The sequence below is a fragment of the Xenopus laevis genome, chromosome 6L (genome assembly GCF_017654675.1).
Source record: "Xenopus laevis strain J_2021 chromosome 6L, Xenopus_laevis_v10.1, whole genome shotgun sequence".
Classification (NCBI taxonomy): domain Eukaryota; kingdom Metazoa; phylum Chordata; class Amphibia; order Anura; family Pipidae; genus Xenopus; species Xenopus laevis.
In genome coordinates, this window is record NC_054381.1 from 31,039,428 (window position 1) to 31,054,100 (window position 14,673).

General features: G+C 35.8%; 1 protein-coding gene across 3 annotated transcripts in view; it reads left to right on the forward strand.

Annotated features, from left to right (window-relative positions):
* Positions 1-13,781, forward strand: part of cdk14.L (cyclin-dependent kinase 14 L homeolog) — a 347,215-nt gene extending 333,434 nt beyond the window's left edge. For all 3 annotated transcript variants that reach the window (XM_041565882.1, XM_018266524.2, XM_041565883.1), the window contains one exon: positions 13,191-13,781. The gene's annotated coding sequence lies outside the window, so the exon portion shown is untranslated. The remainder of the gene's footprint in view (positions 1-13,190) is intronic.
* Positions 13,782-14,673: the final 892 nt, after the last annotated feature.

Below are 14,673 nucleotides of genomic sequence, written 5' to 3' on the forward strand. Positions count from 1 at the left end.
AGGAAATTTGAGGTATATCACACCCCACATCTGGTCAAAGCACTGCTGCTAGTGTTGCCACCTGCCCATTATACGTTCCCAGAAAAAGTGGCAACAATACCTACTGCTCTGACTCTGGAAAAGCTCATTTGTGGATGCCTGGTAATGTGACAAAAGTGGCAGAACAAAGCCATTCTCCGCCAGGGAGACAAGAAGGCTATGGTGCTTGAGCTGCCACCTCAAAAACAAGTGTGACTGCTTGGTCCTCCTTATCCTTATCCATCCCTGTTCACAGCGTTTGATTGTGGCCCATTATATTTGATTAAGAAAACTTGGCCCTTAGGTGAGTTGTGACCTCAACATGGGGGTGGTGCGTGTCTTCAAAAGAGCCCACGGTGGTCTAAATCTGCCACTGGGACGTTAAATAAACATCTCCACAAATCCTGAGCAGATTATATATTTAAAAATACTTTGAGTAACTGTGATTAGAGCAGTGATCCCCAACCAGTGGCTCACAAGCAACATGTTGCTTACCAACCCTATTGGATGTTGCTTCCAGTGACCTCAAAGAAGGTTCTTGTATTTGAATTCCTGGCTTCAAGGCAAGTTTAGTTGCATAAAAACCCAGATGTACTGCCAAACAGAGGCTCCTATATATTGCCAGTCCACATAGGTTCTACCAAAGAACCAATCACAGCTCATATTTTGCACCTCTAGGAATTTTTTGCATGTTTATGTTGCTTTTCAATTTCTTTTACGCTTGAATGTGGCTCATGGGTAAATAAGGTTGGGGACCCCTGCATTACAGGAATGGGACTTCTACCCTGGAGCATTTTTGCAGTTTTGCTCGACAATACTTGTTATAACGGACTTTTTGCATTTGCCAATCATATTCACAAGTATTGACTGGGGACAGCAATGCATTGTTGAAGAAAAATCTTCAGGTCATTTCACAGTGGAAATTCTGAAATTATATAATTTCCACCTTTTCTTAGGTGGCAGGCAATTCCAGTAAAATATTGGTTGAAAAGATATTCCCATATTCATTGATAATTGAATATATCTATTGATTCTGCAGCTGATAAAAAATAAAACGTTTACAGGCTCAGTTAATATTCTATTTTTCATTAACTCTTATAGCAGATCCAATGATCTTTCTGATGTCCAGAATGACCCACTTACATACACTAGTAACTACCAATATGCAGATAAATATCTCCACGTGCAGTGTAATATATATATATATATATATATATATATATATATATATATATATATATATATATATATATATATATATATATATATATATATATATATAGGATCCCTTATCCGGAAACCCGGTATCCAGAAAGCTCCGAATTACGGAATGGCTGTCTCCCATAGACTCCATTTTATCCAAATAATCCAAATTTTTAAAAATTATTTCCTTTTTCTTTGTAATAATAAAACAGTAGCTTGTACTTGATCCCAACTAGGATATAATTAATACTTATTGGAAGCAAAACCAGCCTATTGGGTTTATTTAATGTTTAAATGAATTTCTAGTAGACTTAAGGCATGAAGACCCAAATTACGGAAAGATCCATTATCCGGAAAACCCCAGGTCCCGAGCATTCTGGATAACAGGTCCCATACCTGTGTGTGTGTGTGTGTGTGTGTGTGTATATATATGTATATATATATATATATATATATATATATATATATATATATATATATATATATATATATATATATATATATATATATATATATATATATATATATATATATATATATATATATATATATATTATATGAAAAACATAGCTATGGTTCATCCCACTTACAAAACAGTTATGATTTCCCTTTAATTATACTTTGTCTTCCTCAGCAGAAATGTTCTAGCTTCTGAATGAATATTAGATGCCACCATCAGCTTAAATACATATCTGGAATGTTAATGTAAGCTGTAGGTACCAAAAACATGTATTCCTTAAAATATTTCTATCCAACATGATGTGTCCTATTAAGACTCATAATAATAAATAAATAATAAAATAATACATTCAAACAGATGATGGCATAAAATATATGGAAAGTTATACTTTCAATAGCAATTCCCCCGGCTATATAAAAGCCAAGTTGTCACCTATTTAAAGTTTTGTTTTGCCTTATATTTCTCTATTGGACATCCCACTCCTTTGTGCTCCAAATTTTGATTCAAATGGTAATTGCAAAAGGCTTGGGACCGATCCTTTCTTTGCACAGCAAATCTCCTTAGACAATATAGGGGTAAGAGAAAAGGTTTTGCTTGAGTGTCAAAGTGAAAAAGAGTTTAAAAAATAAATTGCGGTCGTCTCATGAGAGTTAAAGGACTCAAAAAAACTGCAGCATAAAGCAATTCTCCAAAGGTGTTTAAATATGAATAAATGTTGCTGTGCTTTTTTTTAGTTTTGGAACAAGCAGTATAAAATTCACTTTATATCTGGGAAACTCAGGTTTACAATTGTTTTTAATAACTGCAGCATATTTTCTATAATATATTTATTTGGTTCATCTTTTTGAAGTCAGTCCAATAATTACTTTGGCTCTAGACATTTTACAGTATATATCTGCCAGATCCTCACATTTTGAGGGTTATTTATCAAAATCCGAATTTTTTTTTTATGTTTGAAATAAAAAAAGGCCGACCAAACTAGAATCCACAATTTACCCTTATTTATCATTATAAAACTATGGAAAAAATGTGACTTTTTAGGAATGTTGCACGAAAACCGTGAAATTTTAGGATTGACGTGCGAAAAATCAGAATTTTTTTGGATTTGATGCCCGAAAAGTCCGAATTTTTCATGAAATGGGCGGAAAAGCCCAACATTTTAGATTATCGTACGACCAAAATATCTAAACATTGCAAATAGGACCTGCCATTGACTTCTACAGGACCTCGACAGGTTGAAGATGGAGTGTTTTCCGATTTGGACTTTTTGCATCTTCGAGGTATAATAAATCTCGAAAAAGTTTAGGTTTTTGTTTTCCACTAAAAATTTGGATTTTATAGTTAAAAAAATCTACATTTTTTTAGTGTTTAGTGCTATAGTGTTATAGCATACTCTTAAAACTCACTTTTTATGGTGATTAAATCTCCTTTCATCAGGACCAAATCAATGTCCTCTTTTAATTAGAACTTCCCTAGTGATAGTATTTATCACGAGTCTTAAAAAGGCAACTTTCAAAACCTTTTAATGGGGGAAAAACTGTTCTTTCTTTGGCATCAATATTGGTTCAGTGATAATTCAATGGAAACCTTCATAAACTGGTTGTACATCTCCATTCTTCCAGTATAAGGGCAGAGACAAATGCAAAGATTCGCCTCTTTGTGTCTTCCCGCCGACTAGAATCTAAATCGCCGGCGGGGTGGCACTCAGAGTGCTTTGTTTCACGAAGTAGCCTGAAGTTGCGTCACGAGGAAACTTCGGCGACTTCGGAAAACTAAGCGCTCCAAGTGCCATCCCATTGGCAATTTAGATTCTAGCCAGCAGGAAGGCTTTTAGGGGAGATTAGTCGCCCGAAGTAGAGGCGATTTTTCGACAGACTACTAAATCTCCCCAAATCTTCTCTTGTGTCTCTGCCCTAATGGGTGTCCTGTTGTCTGCTTTATCCTGCTGATGAAAGAACTCATTAAATTAAATCTTTTTATTGACCTTGGATATATAGGTGCTTATCATAACAGCCCTCAAGGCACCAGTTTCTTGGTTTACACACATTCAAATTGTCCGCCAAACTTTATGGTGTCATTCTTCCAAAAACATCTCCCATCATCTTGTTTAACTGCCCTGAATAAACATGTCTCCAAAAGTTTGCTTCTAAATTTAGTACAGGTATGAGATCTCTTCTCTGGAATTTGGATATCCAGAAAGCTCAATATTGAAAGGCCATCTCACATAGAGTCCTTAATAAGCAAGTAAGTCCAATAGAGGGAGTCCCCTGGTTACGAACATCCGACTTACATACAAATCACATTTCCAAACGAAGGCTATTACTGTAATGTACTGTGGTTTGCTTGGCCTTTATTTGCATTTAGCTTTAATAAACCACCCGCCCCAACCCCCTCTGGCGTGGGTTGTCTACTGCAGAGCACAGAAAGGTAAAAATAAATACTATGTTAAGACAAACATTTGTATAAATTGCATTTAATAAGTAAATGTATATGTTTCAACTTACATACAAATTCAACTTAATAACAAACCTACCAACGCTATCTTGTACGTAAACTGGGGACAGCCTACTATATAAATCCATAGAAGTGTTAAAATAATCCTAGGTCCCCAGGTCCCAAGCATTCCAGATAAAAGATCCCATACCTGCACTGTATTAAGCCACATGGTTTGCCTCTCTCTAAATTTGTATTTCTCCAACTCCTCCTACTCAGCTTAAACTTTGTGTAAATGTTTTTCTCCTGATTGGCACATTTACTAAGGGTCGAAGTGAATTTTCGAATGAAAAAACGCTGAATTTTGAAGTATTTTTTGGGTACTTCGACCATCGAATAGGCCAAATTCGACTTCGATTCAAATCAAAATACTTTGAATATTCGACCATTCAAAAATTGAAGTACTGCCTCTTTAAAAAACTTTGACTTCGACACTTCGCCACCTTAAACCTGCCGAATTGCTATGTTAGCCCATGGGGACCTCCTAAAACCTATAGCTAAGGCTAAGTTTTAAAAAGTCGAAGTATTTTTCGACCGAAAAAAGGCCAAAAAATTCAAAAAGAAAAGTTCGACTATCGAATTTGTTCAATTCGATGGTCGAATTTTGAAGTTTTTTTACTTCGAAATTCGACCCTTGATAAATCTGCCCCTGTAATTTTTGTAATTAACCTTTATTGGTTTACAACCCTGTAATGAGCCTTTTTCTTATTGGACTAGGAATTGTGTGATGTGACGTTAAATTTTATTGGTCATTATCCACTTTAAAAGGATTGTGCAAAGGGGAGACCGACAGCCTATGAGTAAGTGACCACTGAAGCACGAAACGCATTAGGCTTATGTCCTAATAAAGATTTTTTAACTTTCAATAGTACTTGGTCTACTCATTTACTTCAACAGTAGGTACCTCCCGATTTTGTTTTGATTTATTCCACTAAATGATGGATAACCCTTGGACTGGGTATCCCTGGAATGGGACTCAACATTTTTGTACTTTTGAGTAGAACTGCATACCACAGCTTAATTAGTGATGGGCGAATTTGCGCCGTTTCGCTCCGCCGAAAAATTTTGTGCGCAATTCGCAAAACTTTTTTGACGCCGGCGCCCGCGGGCGTTTCGCGAATTTATTCGCTGGCGGCGAATTGCGCGAATTCGCGCCTGCCGAATAAATTCGCCCATCAATAAACCTAATCCCATACCTGCACTGCGCATATTAACACAGGGCATGTCTCTATGGAGCTGATTCAGTTATCTAATTTTTGTAATCATTTATTTTATTGATGATAAATGTACAGTAACAGAAACATTAGATATATATATAGATATATATATATATCTATATATAGATATATATATATATATATATATATATATATATATATATATATATATATATATATATATATATATATATATATATATATATATATATATAGGCTTGATATTATATATTGAACTACTGTTTTTCCATTTTTATCATATATTTTAAATTATTATTATTGGTAGTATTATTAAGTACGAAGTACAGGTATGAGATCCCTTATCCAGAGACCCATTATCTGGAAAGCTCCGAATTATGGGAAGGCCATAGACTCTCTTTTAATCAAATAACTCAGCCTTTTTCTCTGTAATAAATAATATCTTGTACTTGCCAACTAAGATATAATTAATCCTTATTTAAGGCAAAACCATGCTAAGTTTTAGATTTTTAAATATGCTTCTTAAATGAGCAATATGTTGGCACTCTATATATATATATATATATATATATATATATATATATATATATATATATATATATATGTTATTAATAATAATACTAATAATAATAAATGCTACTGTTTACTTGTTGTTATCATTATTTCTATTCTAATGATGGGTTGGGGACAACTGGATTTAATGGATAACACCCTGGAGGAGACAGCATTGGGAGGGCTATGAGGCTTTAATTATATAAATGAATGCAAATGTACAGTGTATAGATTGTGGCTTAGGAATTAAATTCATCTTTACTGCAGCAGGCCATGAGTACGGTAATGATCCTTCCTCTCCCTCATTAAAGGGATGCCATTGAAACTAGAAATAGCAAATTCTAACTTCCCATCTAATCATTTTCTAATGTAATGTCTTCTTCTCCATGTCAGACGCCGCCACCCCTGTGATATCAGGAAATACTGTCATACCCAGGGCTTTCATTATCTCTCAAAGTCATTCTAAAGATTCCTGGATTGTTAAGTAAATATTACTGCTATATTACCAGGTTGGAATATAGGCATTACAAAAATTATCTGTCAAAAGAGGAGCTTTCTAGCTATAACATGTAGCATTATACAGTATCCTGTGGTTCGCTGTTATATGTATCACTTAAAGTAAATATTTGTTGTTTTTAATTACTAGTCTTTACTGTTGAATGCATTCCATACACACATATTTGCAAATCATATTCAGCTGATAGTTTTAAGTTGTCCTTTATATGAGCTTTATTTATAGGTGGAGAATATGAACATTTGGAGAGGTGTAGCCTCCCCAAATAGACACCAACTGATATATATGTATATACAGTATAATTATGGTTCTTACGTTCTTTTGGTAGGGGCATGCATGCGGTGCTGCAGTCCAGTTCATGGATGGTGCATAAATCATGGCATCACAATAGACAGGGCTAACTGTTATTGAAATGTTTGTCTAGGTTATACATTATGACATTGTAACGGGTAGACAGTTAGACTGCTATGGCTTTCTAATGTTCTAGCACAAGACAAGGCTTGTAGTATGACATCACAAGGGTTGAACTGACATGGCGGGGACAGAAAGCCAAATATCGGCCAAATTTTGAATTACTGAGGGCCATAATTTTCTAAATCTACATGGGGGCCAAAAGTTTAGGATATGCCATATTTCTGGCTTACTGATCAACTTTCTCCATCTATATATACAGGTATGGTATCTGTTATCTGGAAACCTGTTATCCAGAAAGCTCCGAAGGCCATCTCCCATAAACTCCATTTTATCCAAATAATCCAATATTTAAAAAAAAAAAAAAAACAACAGTAGCTTGTACTTGATCCCAACTAAGATATAATTAATCCTTACTGGAAGCAAAACCAGCCTATTCGTTTTATTAAATGTTTAAATGTTTTCCTAGTAGACTTAAGGTATGAATATATATTTATATAAACTAGATATTATATATTGAGCTACATTTTAGAAGCAAAAATGTGTTGCCGTTGTTTCCATTTTTATCATGTATTTTTAATTATTATAATTAGAAGTAGTAGTATTAAGTACTAAGTGCAGGTATGGTATCCGTTATCTGGAAACCCATTATCAGGAAAGCTCCAAATTATAGGAAGGCCATTTCCCATTTTAATCAAATAATTCCAATTTCCTTTTCCTCTGTAATAATAAAACAGTACCCTGTACTTGATCCCAACTAAGATATAATTAATCCTTATTGGAAGCAAAACCAGCCTATTGGGTTTAATTAATGTTTACATGATATACTAGTAGACTTAAGGTATGAAGATCCAAATTACAGAAAGACCCATTCTCTGAAAACCCCCAGGTCCCGAGCATTCTGGATAACAGATCCTATACCAGTATGTGAAGAAGCCAATGATTTGTGATAGAACTTTTCAATCAACTAAATGCCTAAATGACTGTTGTTTATGAGACTGGTTAAATAAATTCCCTGAGCTAAATTGTGTTTATCAGATGTTTCCCTCTGACTTGTGACCATGGTAATCCTTTGCTAAATTCATCTGTGAGCTGTCCTCATAATGAGCAACCCATGTTCATATAAAAACTGTGCTGTAATAATACTTTTCTTTAGAAACCGATATGGAATTTAGGGGTTTTTTTTCCAGGAATACTTTTCTGGAATAAAAAGATGGTTTATCTGTCTATTTTTAATTTTCCATTTGTACCAGTGTGCATTGCTCAGAATTCATTGTTCTAGAGAGAATGAAAAAGCAGCACCGGGTTGCTTATGTCTAAATTCAGAAATGCATGAAGTGCAGCTGCACAGATAATACATTCTCCCCAAGGGCTTAGGCTGAGCAAATTAGGTGTCAATGGGGTGTCTGTGTAGGCAGTACTTCCGCTAATTAGTCTCCCGAGCCTAGTTGGTGGCGGGCAGAAGATGATCTAATCAATTGGTCTGTGCCTGATGTTAGAGATGTGCAAATCCTAGCAAACAGAGTCCGCTCCCACAGGTCATTCACCTGCCCAGCAGGGCTTCTTATTTTCATCTTTTCTAAAACATGATGCTCATGGCAGGCCCTGGGAATTCTGAATACCCCAAATATCTTCTTTGTCCCTGGTGGCAGAGAGAATGTTGCCAACGCTCTCACACCATTAATGAAAAATAACATGCTCCTGTTTCGATGTTTAAGCATCAACGTAATGCGGATGCTGAGAGCAAACAAGCCTTAATGTTTGGCAGAATATAGCCGTTAAGTCCGAGTCTTCTGCATTATGATCTGATCAAAGGAGGAGCTGTGGCAGAAATGAATTGTTAGAACAGTGCCTTTGCAAATATATCTCCCAGCTCTACTCCGTCAGGTTAAATGAGTCCCACAAGAGCTTCTGCTTTGTCACTTGATTATTTTTTTAATCAGTTAAAGAAGCGGAAACCGATAACACGGTTTTGACCGCATTGAGTGAGAAATTAAATAGGACTTTGGGCGTTCTTACTACTACGCTTGAATATTAGATTATAAGATTTTTCACCTTCATACATAATAACGAAGCCTAACTTGCAGTGCTGAGCTAAGCACTTATGTGTGTAGATTTGATGACTGCAAGGAGTATTGAGGCTAATGAGACCACCCCCCCCCCTTATGGTTTGACAGTTTTAAGGTGGTGGAGATTTTCATTTGCATTTCTCTTTTTTATTTTGCTAAATCACAAAAATTGCAGTTTAAAAAAAACTCACCACTGCATTTTTTGCTATAATTTTTGCAAATTGTGCGAAAAATGTAAATATTGATAAATCCACCCCTTGGAAATACATAACAATGTTCAATTTTTCCTACTTACAGGCTAAACGGAAGTGCTCAAGTTGGGTAAAACAATGTATCTGTAACTATTGCTTCTCAAAGTTTTTATGTTCTATTTCGAAAGATAGCTTTACACTAAAATAACTATTTAAATTCACCGTTCTGGGACTCATGGCTAAGCCAATATAACCATACACATTGGTCTGAATTCACTTGCATTTGTGGGTGCAAGAGCTCTACCTTATACAGGTTATACTTGCTAAGGCACATAGGGACAGATTTACTAACCGGCGAAAATTCACCAGCATCCACTTCTTACCCAGCGCAACACTTGTCCAGGGAACCTTAATAAAGACAATAGAGTTGTTATAATGCCCTACACATGAGTCCACTGTATAGTTTTTGTGCCATATGTTAGAAAATGTATGGAAGAAAACCGAAAAAGAAAACTTTTGCAGCCTATCATTCTGAAATAAGGAAAGGTCGCCAGAGTTTTTTTTGAACTTTGATGCATTTTCCACTCACAAAATATGATGTAAGTAACAGAAGATTGAGGAAGATCTATGTACTCCATTGCACTTTGCCTGGTCTGAGCTGGGGAAGGCAAGTCTGGTGAAAGAGGTAACGTTCAGTAAAATCCACATTTTAGTGAATTTGCGGAGTGACATCTATTTGCCAGAGCGAAATGTCCCCTGGTGATAGAGTGCGAATGAGCGTTAGCGTCTGTCTCTTTCGGTAGCAAATTGGTGCCATACCTGTATATTTCTATAAGTTCAGTTTACAAATATACACTTTTTTTGTCCCTGATTTTCTATTTCATGACTATAAATTAGAGTGAGATAAAATATTATTGACGCTTATTTGAGATAAAACATCGTTTTCAGTATGAATGTTCATAGCTTCAGTATGAAAACGATGACATGGAAACTTTTTACAAAAATTTACATGAAATTGGTTCCACTGGAGAATTTTAGGGTAGAAATTTAAAAAAAAAAAAAAAGCAACTTGAATTCATTCCACTCATCAAAAATATAAGAGAAAGTCACTAAAATTGATTTTGGTAGCATTAACACACATTTGAATGCAGTTGCATTAAAGTTTGTAACTTCAGTTTCAGTGGAAGTCCTTTTATAAGATCAATTCTTTCTCTCCAAGGACTGTACAGTATTTGCTGATCTTTGGTTTAATCAATGGCACATATTTAAAAGCAATCTGTTTTGTCTCCACATCCCTCCTAGCAGCACATAATTGCCCCCTCCCCACAATAACATAACACAGATAAATACAAACATCAACTTAAGTTGAGCAAACTGTATCTAATACACCAAATAAAGACTCTAGCCAAATCTTATCCTAATTCGCATTGAAGTGGAGCTCTTCTCTCCTGATCTTCGGACCTACGTGAATTCAGCACTTCTACTTGTGGAATCGGATTTTAAACATTCTTTATAGTGACGCTATGAGGAGCCAAAAAAATTGCCTGTATAAATATTTGAGGTGTTACTGAAATAATGTTAAAAATGGAGCAGTCATCAAATGAATGATGAACTCAATTAATTAGAACTTCCGTATTGCTTTTATAACTATTATTATAGGATTCTGAGTACGTAGTAGGGGATTGCAATGCTCTGTGTTATACAGGCTGTATTGAGAACTATGTGTGTAACTAAAAACCAAACTGAAGTCATTATCCATTTACAGCAAACTACATTTTTTATTTAGAGCACAGATTTACTAAAGGGTGAAGTGGCCATCGCTAGCGAAAATTTGCCAGAAATCCAAAGCGCCTTGATACCACCAATTTAACAGGCGTAGAGGACAATTCGCTAGTGAAAGAGACCTCCGCTAGTGCAGTTTCACACCCTTTCGCCAGGCATTCAGATGAACAATCAATAAAGTGCGAATTTTACAGAATGCTACCTCTTTCACAAGCGTTTGCTTCGCCAGCTTAGACCTGGCAAACTGATAATATGAAGCTAGATCTAGTGATGGGCGAATTTATTTGCCAGGCGCGAATTTGCAGCAAATTTGCGCGATTCGCCGCCAGTGAATAAATTCGCAAAACGCCCACGAAAATTCGCCCGAAAAAAAATCGCCGGCGTCAAAAAAAATTTTCAAAAAAGGGGGGAAGGCGTCAAAAACGAGACGCCGGCGCCGTTTCACAAATTTTCACCAGTGTTTAACAAAACTTCACCAGTGTCCACCTAACGAGTTGCAACTTCGCATTTTAGTAAATTAGCAAAGTGGCAGTGAATTTGTGCCTGGTGCACAAAGTGTGGTGAAGCCTTCGTAGGTGAAAATTCACCCTTTAGTGGTGAATTTGCCCCATGGTGTCTATAATCCATTTTTGGTATAGGAATAATAGATATTAAATGTGAATATTGTGTTTGCCTTTAACCTCTTAACTGTGTTCCTACAGTCTAAATTGCAATCTCTCTCCAGTCATAAATCAGCTCTTGGTGCCTTTGCCTTGTTTGCTGGCTTAATTCATAGACTACACTGAGTTCTTATTCAATGAATTATGAACTTTGTAGAACTCACAGGCTGAGAACAATGAAGATTTATAGAACAAGCCGAGTGTTACCGTAATAAATACAGTTACATATAAAATCAAAAGCAAAATTAAGATTTAAGATTAAATGTGAGCTCCCAAAGGCAAGAGTGTACAGGGAGAATATATTCACATATAATTATGTATAATTTATATAATATCCAGTGGAAAGCCTTCTCGTGATAGTCTCGCCAAACAAAAATGTCACTCCCCTCTCCTGGTAGCACTGCAGTTCCAGTAACCATCATGCTTTGGCCATGGTACTTACTGTAAGGGTAGTGACAAACGGGGAGATTAGTCGCCCAGCTCTGTCATCAAAACAAACCTATTATATTTTTCAATCTTTTGTTTACATTGTTTTTGTTTACATTGAATAGCCTTTTGTATGCAAAGGTTATACAGTAAAGATGGTATAATTTCTAGCGAAGGAGCTTTACCCTGAATCCAATATAGATAGATTGACTTACGTATAGTGATGGGCGAATTTATTCGCCAGGCACGAATTTGTGCGTTTCGCCGCCAGCGAATAAATTCGCGGCAAAACCGGGCGCCGGCGCCAAAAATGGGCGCCGGCACCGTTTCGCGAATTTTTCGCCGTTTCGCGCGAAATTCGCAAATTTTTCGGCGAAGCAAAACGGTGCAAATTCGCCCATCACTACTTACGTGAAGCCACAAGAAACAAAAAATCAATATGTTCTCTAGAAAGTTAAAGGTTGAATTTTTATTTACCAGTTGGAGAGATTCCTTTAGGTCTAATAGCTCAAGAGCTGGGGACAAAACTATATCCATTTTTGTTTTATCACTGACAAATTTCTCTATTTTATACCAAAGCTCTCTTATGTTCAGACAGGACCAAAGATAATGAAAAATGTCTACATTTTGTTCTTTGCATTTTGGACAAACCGAAACGGTTAGGGGGTTATTTCTCAAAGTCCGAATTTATCTCAATATTTTCTGCTACAAACTCCGTTAAAATCCGCTTGGGTTTTTTAAGCTTATTTATTATTAAATTGTTCCCCAAAATTTGCTTAGCTTTTTTCGGAATTTTCACCGAAAACTTTGCGGTATTGCGCAAAACCCAGCGCACATCAAAAAATCATTGGAACTTCTCCCATTGACTTATATCTAACCTCGACAGATCTGAGATGCCGGATTTTCAGATTCGGGGTTTAATAAATTCCGAAAAATTCTTGATTTTTTTTAAGTCTGATTATATAAAAAAAAAATCTAAAATTTTTCGTGATTTTTGCATTCGGAGTTTAGTAAATAACCCCTTTAAAGTGTTAGTTAATTTGTCAGATTCTATAACCAAGATGAATGAGCCTAAATTATTGGTCTCTCCAACCATCCGAGTTAATAAGACGCTTATAACTCCGTAGGCTTCATATTATAAACATCACAGATCAATAAGAATGATACTTTTATTGCAAAGTGTAAATATTGATGTTTTCTCTTTATTACTTTGCAGGTGAATGCCATTGAATGGGACGCTTGCCTTATGAAATGGAAGCTTGGATCTTCTCATCCATTCTGCTGATTTAATACGGCAGAGGACTGAATTTGGCAAGACACTGTTTCACATGATGATAATAATAATAATAATCATAATGTACTTCAAGCCTTGCACGCAGTTGGCTATAGTGATTTATATGAAGATTCAATCGTAATTTAACTGCACTGTTGAGGGTGTATGTATGTATATAAATATATGTACACTTTTGACTCATTTTCTTTTTCTTCATCATGATTTCTTAGATTTGCGCTTTGACAACTCTTCGCTTTGGCTCCACCGCAAGCCGCTCATTATTTTTTTTTTTTTGGAATTGTATTTATTTTATGTTATGAATGTGATTAATGGGTGAAAGAAACACTTTTGTGGTTCAAAAAAGAAAATCTAGATACATAACAAGGCCTTATATTTGAGGCAGAACTGCAACATTTTTTTAAAGAAAAATGAAGGCTTTTATGTATACTCCATGAAATCTTTGTAACATTATACCACGTGCTCTGTTATTAACCATGATAATTACACAGCCAGAAACCACAATGCTGTAGCATTCAAGTATATGTATGTTTTGATTTTTTTTAACCTTTAGGATATGATCAGTTACATTAAGGGGCAGATTCACTAAGGGTCGAATTTCGAAGTAAAAAATACTTCGAAATTCGACCCTCGAATTGAAATCCTTCGACTTCGAATATCGAAGTCGAAGGATTTAGCGCTAAACGTTCGTTCGATCGATCGAACGATTAAATCCTTCGAATCGAACGATTAAATCCTTCGAATCGAACGATTAAATCCTTCGAAACGAACGATTCGAAGGATTTTAATCCAACGATCGAAGGAAAATCCTTCGATCAAAAAAAGTTTAGCAAGCCTATGGGGACCTTCCCCATAGGCTAACATTGACTTCGGTAGGTTTTATCTGCCGAAAGTAGGGGGTCGAAGTTTTTTTTAAAGGGAAAGTACTTCGACTATCGAATGGTCGAATAGTCGAACGATTTTTCGTTCAAATCGTTCGAATCGAAGGTCGTAGTCGAAGGTCGAAGTAGCCCATTCGATGGTCGAAGTACCCAAAAAATACTTCGAAATTCGAAGTATTTTTCATTCGAATCCTTCACTCGAGCTTAGTGAATCGGCCCCTAATTCTTTATGGAAAAAAAGACCCCTGTTACATATTAGTATTTTATTTCTCTCGACCATTTCATGGATTCCCAAAAATGATACTGTGAATAGCAATGGTCCTCTATTTTTCTTCTGAAGCGAATATTTCGAGCTATAAAAAGAAATTGCAGTCATATACCAAAGCACTTTTACATTTTCTTTCTCTTTTCTAACACATTCCATACAGATGACACAATAGCCTTGTGCACGTTTAGTCTTTTTTTTGGGAAACGGGAAGGGGGCAGGGGGAACTCTCATAACTGTTCCAATGTAATCCTGAAACAAT